General features: G+C 40.4%; 1 long non-coding RNA gene across 1 annotated transcript; it reads left to right on the top strand.

The window, feature by feature from the left end:
• The first annotated feature begins 1,106 nt into the window (after nucleotides 1-1,106).
• Nucleotides 1,107-13,656, top strand: LOC311514733. Its single transcript, XR_014709927.1, has 4 exons — nucleotides 1,107-1,257; nucleotides 6,436-6,483; nucleotides 7,345-7,411; nucleotides 12,384-13,656. It is a non-coding gene; the product is annotated as an uncharacterized lncRNA (long non-coding RNA).
• Nucleotides 13,657-14,798: the final 1,142 nt, after the last annotated feature.

The raw sequence follows: 14,798 nt of genomic DNA, 5'->3' as shown, positions 1-14,798 counted from the left end.
TGTGTGGCCTCGGGCAAATCATTAACAGATAGTTATTCAAGAGTGGCTACTAATTTTTGGAGCTCAACTTGAGAAACGTTGGGCTGGATTTTTAAAAGGGCAGAGCAGTGAAGATAAGGGGAGATGTGGATGCTCAGAACCTTTAAAAATCAGACACAATATATCTCAAGTTAAACACCTGAAATCAGTGACCACATCTGAAAACTTAGGGCTTTATTTAAAGACCATTGACAGCAAACAGTATCTTTCCACTGACTTCAGTAGACACTGGCTCAGTCGTTTAGGTTTTAACCTTTCTGTGTTTCAGTTTCCTCATCTGCAAAATAGGGATAACACTTGCCTACCTCAAAGATTAATTAGGTAACATTTGTACAATGGTTTGAAAGATGCTGAATATTATTATCCCATACAGTCTCCTGAGCCACCCAAAGCCCCCTTCAATTAAGCCCTGAATATTCTGATTATCTAAACTTTCAGGTCTTCTCCCTATCATATTTCTCCAGCTAGACCCTTGCCTTCTCCTGACTTTAGGTTTTCTCAGTTCCACACAACAGGCTAATACTAGGCTCTCTCACTTATGCTAGAATACATTGCAATTAACTCTACTGGAGCCAAAGCAGTTACAATGGTGTAAAACCAGTGTCAAAGAGAGGAAAGCCAGGTTCTTTAGCTTTTTATGTACCTGACTTGTGGATGCATTCCATATGCTAAATCCTCATATCTGCTCACTCAATGATTGGCACACCTGCAGTAGAGTGACCAGACATCCCAATTTTATCAGGACTGTCCCAATATTAGGGGCTTTGTCTTCCATAGGATCCTATTTCCCCTCCCCCCCTCCTGTCCTAATTTTTCACCCTTGCTATCTGGTCACCCTAACCTGGAGAGAGAGAGAGGAAATAAGTGGTTTTCTGCCACTTTATCCTTCTACTGATCCTGGGGGCAGTTAGAGGCTGGCTCATCCTTAATTCAATTAGAATAGTGTCAGAGCTGCTCTAAATTGTACTGGCTTGTCATGACCCTTGTCATAAATATAAAGGGAAGGGTAAACCCCTTTGAAATCCCTCCTGGCCAGGGGAAAGCTCCTCTCACCTGTAAAGGGTTAAGAAGCTAAAGGTAACCTCGCTGGCACCTGACCAAAATGACCAATGAGGAGACAAGATACTTTCAAAAGCTGGGAGGAGGGAGAGGAACAAAGGGTCTGTCTGTAGTCGTCTTGGCCGGGGACAGAACAGGAATGGAGTCTTAGAACTTTTAGTAAGTAATCTAGCTAGGTATGTGTTAGATTATGATTTCTTTAAATGGCTGAGAAAAGAATTGTGCTGAATAGAATAACTATTTCTGTCTGTGTATCTTTTTTGTAACTTAAGGTTTTGCCTAGAGGGGTTCTCTATGTTTTTGAATCTAATTACCCTGTAAGATATATACCATCCTGATTTTACAGGGGGGATTTCTTTATTTCTATTTACTTCTATTTTTTATTAAAAGTCTTCTTGTAAAACACTGAATGCTTTTTCATTGTTCTCAGATCCAAGGGTTTGGGTTTGTGGTCACCTATGCAAATTGGTGAGGCTTTTTATCCAACATTTCCCAGGAAAGGGGGGGTACAAGTGTTGGGAGGATTGTTCATTGTTCTTAAGATCCAAGGGTCTGGGTCTGTAGTCACCTAGGCAAATTGGTGAGGCTTTTTACCAAACCTTGTCCAGGAAGTGGGGTGCAGGGTTTTGGGAAGTATTTTGGGGGGAAGGACGCGTCCAAACAGCTCTTCCCCAGTAACCAGTATTAGTTTGGTGGTGGTAGCGGCCATTCCAAGGATAACGGGGGTAATATTTTGTACCTTGGGGAAGTTTTGACCTAAGCTGGTAAAGATAAGCTTAGGAGGGTTTTCATGCAGGTCCCCACATCTGTACCCTAGAGTTCAGAGTGGGGGAGGAACCTTGACAACCCTCTAGGTTAGTTTACGCTGGCAGGAATCACCAGAGCACAGCACACACTGGCCATGCCCCCTCCTGCACCTGACATGGCCTCTCCCAATCCCTACCCTGAGAAAGCTGGCAAGGGATGGTGCAGGCCCATCTATACTAGCCCTACACCAGCCTAGGGGCTTCCTCAGGTACCCTTTTAGGGCAGCTTTAAGTTTCCTTTGCTCAGGCCGAGTGGTGTTTAATTCCCATAAACTGTGGGCTTGATCCTCTTTTCACTTGCACAAGTTTTACACCAGTTTGACTCCACTGGCTTCAATAAAGCTTCTAAGGATAAGGATTCCCTATAATTTTGTAAAGCAATGTGTACACTTACAGAACTCTGTATGAATAAAAATAAATAAAATAGTAGCAGAAGTGAGCTCTGATTAAAGTTGTATGTAAATTAGTTGCATCCCTCTGGCTGCTGGTAAGTTGCCAGTGTGGCCTTTGGAGCTGTAAAGCATGCACACCACTGCTTTATAGAAAATAATAAGGGAACAAAGCTTTAGCTTACAGTATTAATGACACAGTCCATCGAGCATTTCAGAAATAGTTTGATCATGTATGGTAGCTAGGGCAATTATTAAGTAGTTTGTTGGGAAAACACTGTTTAGAAAAATAACATCATGCTGCTATAGTCAAAGCTAGTTAGGAGAACAGTGAATGGCTGCATGTTGCTGTACAGCAGTTTACCTAAACCGAGTCACAGTTTACAAACTGTATTTGATCTCCGCATTTCTTAGGGATGTACTGTAGTTCAGAGAGTTAATGTGTTTATCATTTGTGTTATATGGATGACAGAGTATCCAGTGTATGGTACAGTACATAGATGTAGTTTATAAATAATGCCTCCAGACAATGTCCACTCTGTCTAGAGTTTTATATTGAACTTTATACCTTCAAATGTAGCTGTACCTCGGAGAACCTCACTTGTGCTATTATGTTAAACTACCCATAAAGCAAGATGAGCATTGGTTTACAGTCTTACACTGGCCTTCCCTGCTGTCAGTACTATTGATTTATGGAAACACTAGTGAAAGTAATGCTTACTGTTGTGAGTCGTCCTGTTAACAAAATGGGGACCTTTTGTTATTAGTGTTTATATTCTTAGCAGCAATGTCAAAAAAGTTACATTGACAATCAATGGATCTGAGCAAAACAAATAAACAACCAACCCCCAAAAGACCCTCACACACAGACACACTAAATGTTAAATCATGGATCTACGGCTTGATGCAAAGAATGCTACAATACATGGCGTTATATTAGAAAATTTGTTTATCCCTCTATTTAGTTTAAACTGAATTAGCTCATGATTGCTCGACCCAAGATTGTCCTTTACAACCAGTTCTTCTATGAGGTCCTCACTACCTACCGATGCTAAGTGTAAAATGGCATTAAGTGTTGTTGGTTCAGTGATCATTTGGTGAAGAAATCTATCAGCTATCATATCCAGGAATATCTGGGTCCTATCATTATCCGTAGCACTTGTCTTCCAATCTATTGCTGGGAAATTAAAATATCCCATATTCACACAATTCCCAGTAGTATTTATTTCATTAAAAATATAAAAGAGGTCTCTATCCATATCCAGTGGGGTCTGTAGCATAGCCCAAGCTCTCTCCCAGTGGAGCCTCTGTTAACTTTGATTAGTATTGGCTGTATTTATTTAGAATTAAGCTTATGTTTAACTTCCTGTTTATTAAAGTTTATGGTAATATATATATCCATCTACTGATTTTACCACTGCAAAGTTATGTAAAGCATTTGACATGCTTAGAAATATGCATATGTTACCATCTGTTTTCTTAAAATCAATAAATAGAATATTTAAAAAATAACTCTGATTTTCAGATATATTGCACATTTGTAACGGGTTATTACCACAGGCATTTTTAGATTCGTGGGCAATGGAAAATAGGTATAGCAATTTTCCTTCAAACGTTAAGAATCATATTCTTCTATCCTTCCTCATGCTAAGTACTAACATTCTGGGACTACTCCCAGAGTAAGGTAATACTCACAGTGAGTAAAGTTGGGAGAATCTGCTCCTTAATTAGTGGAATGAATAACAGACTGAATAGTATGTCTACACTGCAGCTGGGAGGTGTAATTCGCAGTTTGGGTAGATATACACTTGATAGCTTTGAGCAAGCTAGCAGGCAAAAAATAGCAGCGTGACCAAGGTGGCTTGAGCTGAGTATGCACCTAAGATCTTAGATGGGATTGTACTTAGGCAGTACAAACCACCACTCATGCCACTGCGACCAAACTGCTATTTTTAGAGTACTAGCTTGATCAAAGCTAGCATGTGTATGTCTACATAAACAATTCCCAGCTGCAGTGCTGATGTACCCAGAGAAAAAAATCTAAGCACGAGTAAACACTGCTTTTCTCTCTTATTAAATAAGATGTATGCAAATGCTCAAGCAAAATTAGCAGGATCGTAGTCCTTACTTCACCTACCAAATAGAAAGTGATGCTTATTGTGGGTGAAGGCTATGGGTTCATAGAACTGTGACACACGAAGACTTGTGCCGACTGCAGATTGATATCAGTTCTAACTTGTCACTGACACAGAGATGCCCTGGCAACCAAGAGAAACAAATTATGGTCAAGGTTAAACTGCTCACACAGTTTGCTAGTGAGTGGCAAGCCAAATTCCTTCAGAATAAAGAGTGGGGGGCAATCATTCACTCAATCTGTCATTTTCAGTGGACACTGATTTCTTTTGAGGATTGAGCTGTAGAAGCATCTACAATGCAATATAAAGAGTCACTGCATTGTGGAGGTGAAAGGCTGATGTGACACAGCAGCATCACACAGGAAGAGGATACACCTTGTTAAATGTTGCTCATGGTGCTTGAATGCTGAGGTGCTACATCAGCAGTGACAAGCATCACACCTCCAGTGCAAATGGTGGAAAAACAAGTAACAATTTCAAGCAGCATGCACACTTCCCAAAGGCAAGTCTCCCTGGGTGTGAACTGCTGAAAACGCTATGTTTTTATTTAGTTATTTTCCTGTGGGCTGGGAGTGGGTGAGCACATCTGATAAAAACTGAAACTTTTTAAAATTGGACCCTGGGTCAGAAGTATATGTGCAGAGCTGGACACAGACACCTGAGTGACAATGTAATGACTTAAAGGTGCAGGGAAAGCCTAAGGTGAGTCCAGACGAGCTCCCCTTCTAATCATTCATCTCTGTATGTGGCCCAATGGCCCCTCCAGCTGCCACAGCTCCCGCCCCCTGCCCCCAGCAAAGTGGTCCCTCTGCCACAGGCCCCTCCAGCTGCCTGAGTCCCTCTGTTGTCCTTCCCCCACCCACACTGAATGGCACAGCTCAGCTGGGTCCCCGCCCACAGGGACAGCCTGTCTGCCCTGGGAGCGAGGGTAACAGGTGGAGGCCAGGGAGGAGGCTGCGTGGGGAGGGGCTGCTAGGAGCTGGTTGGCAGGGTGGCAGCTGGAGTGCGAGGGGGTACCAGGGTGATAGTGGTGGGGTGAGTCTTCTGCTCACCCAGAGGAGCTACACTTGTTGGCCTAGGGAGAGATGGGTCCCACTCCCCAAGCAGCCAGGGAGGGCATCAAGTGCTGGCCCCAGAGGTAGACATGGCCTGATGGGAGGCCAGAACCGCAGGTGGAGAAGAGGTCCCGGTGCACAGAGCCGAACACCTCCTGCGGGAGAGCCCCCTGCAGCACCACATCCAGGCCTGATATGACCCTTGTCAATTTGTGATAACTGGAGAGTTTATTGGGCTTTAGAGACGGCTGCATTGACCCTCCCCGTGCCACGCTGTGCTCCTCAGTCCCCAAGGAAACAGTTTGGAATGTAAACATATAGTGTAAGTCAGAATGAATGGCAGTGATCATGGGTTAAAACAGTAACAAGGGCGTTAGGAGTATCCTGGAGTTGGGGCACCCTCGGCCCTGCCCAGAGTTGCCCATGGAGAGACTGATGTAAGCATCCAGGAGCCCCTGGGCTCAGTCCTCCCTATGTGGTGCATGTCCTGTTTCCCCGGGGCCTGGAAGGAAAGTCAAGACGAACTGGTACTGGGGTGAAGTGAATTAGAGCAGGGACTGTGATCCTTTCATCCCTCAGTTCAGTTGGGGTACTGTGTACATAGAGAAATTCCCCTCCTCCACTTACACTGAGGGATAACTTACTTGACAGAACCAGTCTGTATTAATTTTGCTGTCTTCCTCTAATAATTTTATGGTAAAAAGAAATACAGCACAATGACTCTTGGGTAAAAAGACTGGTCACAGGAATTCTTACTTTGCTTCCCTGTCTGAGCTACTGAGCTAGACCCAAAACCTTATAGTGACTCCATTGCATGCTTATCATGCCAGTAATTTTTCAAGGTAAATTTGCAGAAGTGACCAGTACTTTGGGGAGCTTTAATTTTTGGGTCTGACTTTTTAAAATCACTACTAGTCTCTTTCGAAAATGTAAGCCTTTAATCTTTTCCCAGGGTGATTCTATGAGACCACTCCTAGGTTGTGAATCTCTAAAGAGCCATGTAAGTATATTTAATCTCAACATCTTCATTATTCCTAGTTTATGTGTAACCTAGTTTTCTCTGCTGAAGGTTGTGAATAACAGATGTAACCTCACTGTCTTAGCTGAGCTAAATTGAACATAGCTTTTGGTATGCTCTCAGCAGCGTTGTTTGTATATTGCAAGTCATCCAAGTACTAATATTGAATTTCTTCTACCAAAAAGTAGCCCCAAGGGCAAAAAACAAACCAGAAATAATTAAATTCATCTAGTAAACCACCGATCTCATTGCCTCATCTCACTGTGTTGTGCACATAAGTTAAGAATAGATTATTTCAGTCTGACATCGGATTGTTTTAGTTTGCATTCTAGTGCATCCAAGATGCTCTAGTTTGAGCTCATGAAAAGCTAATGCTTTAGGTGGGAGGGAGAAGGCACAGGACTTCTTGTTTTTTAAGACATATTGTGTATTCTATTGCAAGGTCTGTCGCAAAACCTTCCAGTTTTCATTTGAACCCATTTTATACAGCACTTGCAATTTTCTATGGACCAATATTTTTATCACTTCCAATCTGTAAGTGTTAAATGACAGGGGATATATGTCAGCCTGGTTATATGTCTGCTTTAAATCTCTTTGCATTCTACCTGAAGCTCATTAGTCCTCTTGTTTCTGTGCTGTCAGCAAGTTGAACCAGTTCGCAGTTAGTGCTTTCCTTGGAGTCATTCATATAAATTAGGAACATCACAGATTCAAGTGCTGACCAACAGTAAATGGGATTTCACTTAATATTTCAACGAAGTGTGACAAAGCTCTCTTGCAGGTGAATCATGTTTTTAAAGTTATTTATCATTTTTTTAATTCGTTGCATTGCATTTCTCCTAGCACCTACTGTAATGTGGGCAGAAACCTTCAGTCAAGTGGCATTATCATGGATCTTTTTAAAATTTAGGTTTGTATATACAATACAAGGTTGCATGGTTTCTCTTCTACATCTGTCTCAGCACCTGACTAACACTTTAAATCAAAATATCAATATACTTGAATACTGTAATTTTTTTTAACCATTTTTTAAAACTAATCTTTTCAGCCCTCTCATTATATATTTTTCAAACATAAAAATCACATGAATTATCTGTATGTGTTAAAAAATCACAGATAATTATCAAATAATACAGATAGAAAACCTTCTATGTAGGTTCCTCAAACAACTCAGCACCAGAATGATATAACACTGTCAAGAAGGATGTTGTTGTCTAGTGAATTAGACCAGATGGACTGCTAGTTTCTAGTCTCGGCTCTCCCAGTGATGCTCTGTGTGAATTTGGGACTCCTTGGATTCTCTCTGAGCATTAGCTTACTTATCTGTAAAATGGAAATAATATTCACCTACTGTATAGCACAAAGGTATTTTATAGCTTAGTAAATTATTTATAAAGCTCTTTGAAGACTTTTGTTAAACGGTGCATGTAAGTGAAAAGTACTTGTCATCTCTTCAAAATTCTCCATATCAATGCAGATAAATGCAAATATTGCAACTAGTTTTCAAATTGCAGGTGTGTTATTGTAATGGTCTGATCCAAAAACCATTAAAGGTAATGGAAAAGTTTAAAATGACTTAAATGGGCTTTGAATAAGGCCCTAAATGCTTGCAGTCTATAAAGGTTCAATGATAAACTAGGTTTTATCAAATGTTTGTTAAAAGTGATGCACACTGTATTAACTTTTCTTTTAGCAAGGACATTGCCAAAATTATAGGAACAAGAAGCACAGTTGTCGCCCCTGAGGTCCTCAATATAATTTAGATAACATCGATAGTGTCACATAAAAGAGCAGTTAAAGTATATCACCTACAATATTAGAGAGTGAATGACAAAACCACTTGCAAAAGATTCACATCCATGATTTTAATAAAAACAGAGGAACAATCATGAAAGCAGAAGTACCCAGGCATATACATAACAATAGCCTTCCTTTCTGGTACATCATTTGTAAAGTGATTTACTTTTTAACAGCTAATGAATAGATGATGCAAATGTAGTGTTCACTTTTTTCACTCGCACAACGCATTTTTTCTGCAAAGTGGGTTTGATCCAAAGTCCACTGAAAGTCAATGGCTGTCTTTCTATTGATTTCTACCATCTTTGGATCAGGACCAGAGTGATTCATAATGAATTACTGTGTTATGCATTAATCATGAATCTGATCTTGTTCCTACTGAAGTGAACAGGAAAGTAGTGGCCTCAAGAGTCTTTATATTTAGTTATAAACTAAGTCATCTTTGCAATTCTTTCTGTGCTTGATGGCCAGAAATTTGGCAGAAACTTGGACTCATTCAGTATTCAGGACAGATTAGTGCTTAGATCTTTGTTCATATTTTTTTGTTTAGGAGAGTGTCTATATGCAATGTGATATGGCAAGTATGCAAATGATAACACAAGAGCATAAAGAAACTACTTCCAGGGTATAAAATAGATTTATTTTGTTGGATCAGAGAGTAAATGATTTCTCCTTGTTTATTCTTCTAGCTTCTCTTTTTAGCCTTGTTTTAATTGTGCTTTAACAAACCCCATAAATTGCTAGTGCATAACAAACTAATAACCTGGAATACAAAGAAATCAGAGTTAATTTAAAAAACAAAAAAAGTCACCATTGTATGGCTATTATATGACCTATCTTTAAGTTTAGAGCTGTTAGAGTTCAACAGGAACACTTCTCCAGATGTTATCATCTACCCTTCTGTAGCCAACAAATTAGAAAAGGGATTGTACCAAGATCCCAGGGTTACAGTCGCTTTGGGATACAATGGGCCAGATTCATCCATGAGGTAATTCCACTGACTGTCTTCAATAAACACTAAACAATGAACACTAATGACACTAGGCACATGGGCATGGCCAGCATTGAACAAGTGCATGCCTGAGTTTCCTTCTTCTTGGGATAATGAGCCACTGCGCAGACTGGGGTAGGAATTAAGAGAGGACCACGGGGGTGGATCCATGGTGCAGACCATACAAGAAGATTGCACAATATGACTGGGATTCCTATCCCTTCCCCACTCTGTAGGGCTAGGGGATGTGGTGTCAGTGACCAGGATATGGGCCGTTGTGCCTCGTAGTTAAAGCAGGGGTTAGGCCTCATTTGTTGAGCAGAAGTAGAAAGCCAGGGATTGAAGCCCAGGGTCATGGGCCAGGTGCCAGAGCCAAGGGTCAGAGCCAAAGCCTGAAGACAGGAATCAGAGCTGAGAGTCAGGACTAGGTTACCTGGAGCGAGAGAAGGCTGGGGCCAAGGCAGGAGCAGGGCTTGAACAAGGCAGGAGCAAGGCTGGGAACAAGCATACATGGATGCTATCACAGCTATGGGCAAACGCTTTGAGCAGCCACCAAACTACGGCTGATGCCGGGCCTAACAGCTGGTTGCTGACTCTTCCAGCCAATCAGGCAGTGTAGCCAATCAGGCTGCGTACAACAGACCAGCTATGCTCACTAGGTTGTTTGGAGACTGGCTTTGCTGCAGGGCCTGATTCTTGACATGCAGGCAGTGTTGAAGCCTCCTTAAATGGAATAGTTATTCACACACATGAATGACAGTAAGTAGTTATTTACCCACATGAGCAGTCCCATTGGAGGGCATTGGCCCAATCAATATGAGTAAGTGTGGCAGAAACATGGTGAGAATAAGTAAATGACTCAAAGGGAAAGTTTGTGGAATAAAATTCACATCTTATAAGTCCCAGTCCAGTGACTTAATCACACGACCATGCTCCCTCTCTTCAATAGGTTTCCACAGCTGACTGGAACTTAGTAGGGCTGGTCAAATTTCCAGTTAAAACTGTTTTTCAACAAAAAATTGGGTTTTTGACTAAACACATTTTTTTAAAAGTCAGCTTTCTGCAGAAAAATTCCATTTTCATCCAAAAACTGAACACTGAAACAGAATGCTGAAAATCAAACCATTTTGATTCTGAAATGCCAGATTCCCCAATAAGGTTTAATCTCTACCGTGCTGCCTCCCATCACCTATAGTACATCATGGAAAATGTAGCATGATCAGGGAACCTGCTCTCAGAGGAGAATTGAAGCAAGAGACACTCTAACTAAAACATCCATAACGCACTGCAGCAGCATTTCAGAATCAATGTCTTTTGATTTTGGAATATTTTGGGTTTTGATTTTTCACCAAAAGCTCAAAAAAGAGTTCAGAATAAAAAAAATCAATTTTGACCAGCTCTAGAATTTAGTAAACAGTTCTCCTGATGATACCCATGCTCACTCTCAGCTCTGTTTATTCTGCAGGACTAGGAGGAGTTAAAAATTGACAAACTTTTTTCCATTGAAAAATTCTATTTTATCAAAATCTACATATGTTCCATGACAATTTGGTTGGGAAAGTTTCTTAGATCCAGGATGCAATTTCTGGTCAAAACAAGAGAGAATCAGAGACTGCAGGGACTTGAGCTTCGGCCTCATGTCCCAGGCGAGGCTCTAACTGCTGGGCTACTGATTATTATGGGGTCGGAATTTCTCTCTTGCTCTCTCAAAATCTCATTTTCTGTCCGATGCAGAATGAAAACAAAATTTCTAAACTGAATTTTTTCATTAAATGGAAGTGTTGCTTTCTGGCCAGTGTGCACACGCATGCGTTCTTTCTCTCACTATATTAAAACTTCTGCTTGTCATGAAAAGGAGCAGGACTGAATGCACATAGGGAGCAGATTTGTTTAGAAAGAGGGTATATTTTTATATATTTGCTTTTCAAGTAGAAACACTCTGCAAATGTAGCCACTTACACATCAAGTATACATCCACTTCCCACTGTTTGCAGAAAAGACATACACACGTGTACATATACTGAAATTGATAATAGGACTCCTGTGCACCTTTCCCACTCCATCTGCTCCCTGCCATACACAAACTGTCAGTCACACTGCAGGATACAGCAGTCAGAACTGCTGGATAACAGGCCTGAAAAAAACTGTCTTTTCAAATCTTCCCCAAAAGTATCTCAGCTTTTACACACTGAATTCCCATCTGATAGTAGCATGTGTTTGGAAAAGGCCCAAACCTCTGTAAAAAATGAGATGATTTTGTATGCCTGAAAACTGTAGTTGGCTGTACTGTATGTGGCAAACTATAAGGACTGAAAATAACCCGCCCAAGGTATCCTTTGACAACATGCACCTAAGGCAGTGGCTCTCAAACTTTCCAGGCTACTGTACCCCGTTCCAGAGTATGTACCCCCAAGTTTCACCTCACTTAAAAACTGCTTGCTTACAAAATCAGACATAAAAATACAAAAGTGTCACAGCACACTATTACTGAAAAACTGCGTACTTTCTCATTTTTACCATATAATTATAAAAGAAATCCATTGGAATATAAATATTGTACTTACATTTCAGTGTATAGTATATAGAGCAGTATAAACAAGTCATTGTCTGTATGAAATTTTAGTTTCTACTGACTTCACTAATGCTTTTTATGTAGCCTGTTTTAAAACTAGGCCAATATTTAGATCAGTTGAGGTACCCCTGGAAGACCTCTGCATACCCCTGTGATACACATACCCTTGGTTGAGAACCACTGACCTAAGGCATTTTCAACAGGTTCAGGAGGCATTTTGAAAAAATATTCTTTTCATATTTGTACTCCCTGTCTATACTGAAGCTGAGGTTAGCATGTGTGCTGTTACTGTACAGAAGGACCCAAATATCGACATTCACTCATAATTCTTTGGGATTTACTTTCTGCCATTCAGAATAACTGTACTCTAGAAGATGCATTCTCTGGGTCTTTCAATTTAGTTTACCCATTAGAAAAGAGCAACCTTTTCTCTCCTCTGCATGTTTGTCTCTTCCAGGTGACAAAGGGTTATGTTTTACAGCTGTAATGAACATGTGTTACTTTTCTATTATTTGTTTTTAGGCAATATAATGAGATGAGGGCTAAATAAGAATGAGCTCTGAAGCTGTGTCTTTACAAAGGACCTCGACAGGGCTGCATACTGGCTTGCCGTCTGGGAAATAAAAGTTTCTGCCCTATGTGGGAATCTATCAAAGGAATTAATACTGCCCCTTGAATGTGATGCACTTTGGAATCATATCGTAGTACCAAAAATACAGAGGGCTGAGACTCTAGGCTCATTGCTGCATACTTCACTAATCAGAGACAGACATCATTGCATGCTCTGGGACACTGAAGTCGTGCCATAACTAACTGTTGCAAGTGCTGAAATTTAAATATGTATTTATCCAGTGTCTGTGGATACCAACTAATAACAGGCCCCCTAATCTAACCCATCTCTGCATTAAGCAAAAAAACTCATCATGGGGTTCTGGTGGTGCAAAGACAGAAATCCCTCCTCATCTCCGGAGAAGATGATTTCTCCCAATATGGGGGAGCTCCCAGTGAGCAGAGTCATCATGCTCAGCTCCTACACCACTCCCGCACTGCAGCTCCAGCATAGGGGGCATTGGAGCACATCACTCCCCAGATTTCTCCGAATTGTAGATGGTTCCTTGGTGACCATTGCCAGCTGGTGTGACTTAGTGCTGCCTAAGAACACTGAATGGATCTCAGCCTCAACCAACAATTTGTCCCCTGATGCTTATTTTTGGTCCATCATATTACTCTCACTTCCAAACTTGTACATTCGCGTCCTGTAAAATTTCTTACGGATTTAGACAATATTTTATTAACCTACAAGACACTTAGGGGTAAATCCCATGAATCTCTCAACCACAGAAGGCCTTCAATGCAGTAACCTGGTGCTGCTGTTTCACTGTCTGGTGAAACACATTGTTTGGGTGTGTGTTGGGGCAGGGCAAACTGTGGGAGGCAGGTCCACGACCACTGTGCACTAGAGTTGTGTTCCGCAGGAGCTTTTTGAGATCAGGACAGGGGAAGTTGCACAGTAGCCACAGTGCAGCTACATCACTGCTCCTCAACCTGAGAGAGAGGACTTCTTCATTTCTACTTGCAGACAATCTGTTTTACTCAGCTGTGCATTGAAATGAGGATTTGACCTTTAATTGATAGAGACCCGTTTACCTGACCAATTGCTTACTAGCATGTGTTTTGCAGTTGCTCAGTGAGGTCAGAATCAGATGGCTACTTAGTTTGTCCTACTTATAACCTTGTGATATTGAGAGCCAGTGCTTTTTCTAATTATGCTGGTCAATTGTTAAACTTACTTTCTATCTCTACTTTAAAACTGCCCAGTCTGTTTCACCATTTAGAACTACATTAAAGAAATACATTTGTGACTGCTTTTAACAGTTCTTAAATATTGATAATTTTTAATGAGTTTTATTGTAAAACACCCTTGTGGATCTGGTCAAGGACACTGTATAAATGCATTGTGGTGGTGATGTTGACCCAGCACAAATGTCTTCAGTTCTTATATATATATATATATATATATATATATATATATATATAGATCCTGCATAGTCTAGGAAAGTCAGACAGGGTTTTATTATAAAATATGTCTCCCACGTATACTGAACGTGGCAGTCGTTATGTTGTTTTGTTTTTTAATTAAAGTCACACAAACTGCAATGGAAAAAAAAAGCTTCTCCTTTTAATAAAAATTGCTATTTGGGTCCTCAGGAATGGACCTGAATAGTACAATGTACAATTATGATACTGCAGTGTTTGGTGGAGAGGTGTCATTGTATGATTTTTGTGACCTTCTTCACATAAGGCATAATATGATAGTGAATAAGAAATGCTAATTATTTTAGACTTGATTCAGTTAAAAAAATAACTAGTTTCTGTGTTGCAGTAGCCCACACAAAGCCATAGAAGCCAGATGTCTTTTTCCCTCCCCAAATTCAAAGAAATACGATATAAATTAGTGTGGAGAAACAACAGAAATCCAGTTTTAATTATATGCTACAATCAAGAGCGCATTGTATACCCGAATTGGCAAAGCGTGTGTATGCTGTGTATTTTAAGCAAGATGAAAGTGACAGAAGAAACAAGAGAAGAAAAAAACCAAAGCATCTGTACTATAGGATGTAGGCAACAGTTTGATATTTATTGTATTTCTTTGCAAGATTTTATATCTAGTACCCTTCTTGAACATGCAAGAAAAAGCACTAAGGAGTCTCAAACATATTAAAATGAGTTATAAATTAATTTCTTGGAGTCAAAGCCACAGAACCCAAAAGGATGTTAACATATATGTTATTCCTTTTGGCACTTCAGGAGGCTCTGTTAAATCCTTCATCGTTAATCTTTACAAAAATGAATGAGGAGAAGAGGGGAAAATATCCCTCCACATTCTGCTATTCATAACTTCATGCAGCTTACCAGAAGTAAGCAAAATATTATAAA

The sequence above is a fragment of the Lepidochelys olivacea genome (assembly GCF_965140295.1).
Source record: "Lepidochelys olivacea isolate rLepOli2 genome assembly, chromosome: 1".
In the NCBI taxonomy this organism is placed as follows: domain Eukaryota; kingdom Metazoa; phylum Chordata; order Testudines; family Cheloniidae; genus Lepidochelys; species Lepidochelys olivacea.
Note: the sequence above shows the minus strand (reverse complement) of the source record. Positions and strands in the feature narration are given on the sequence as shown.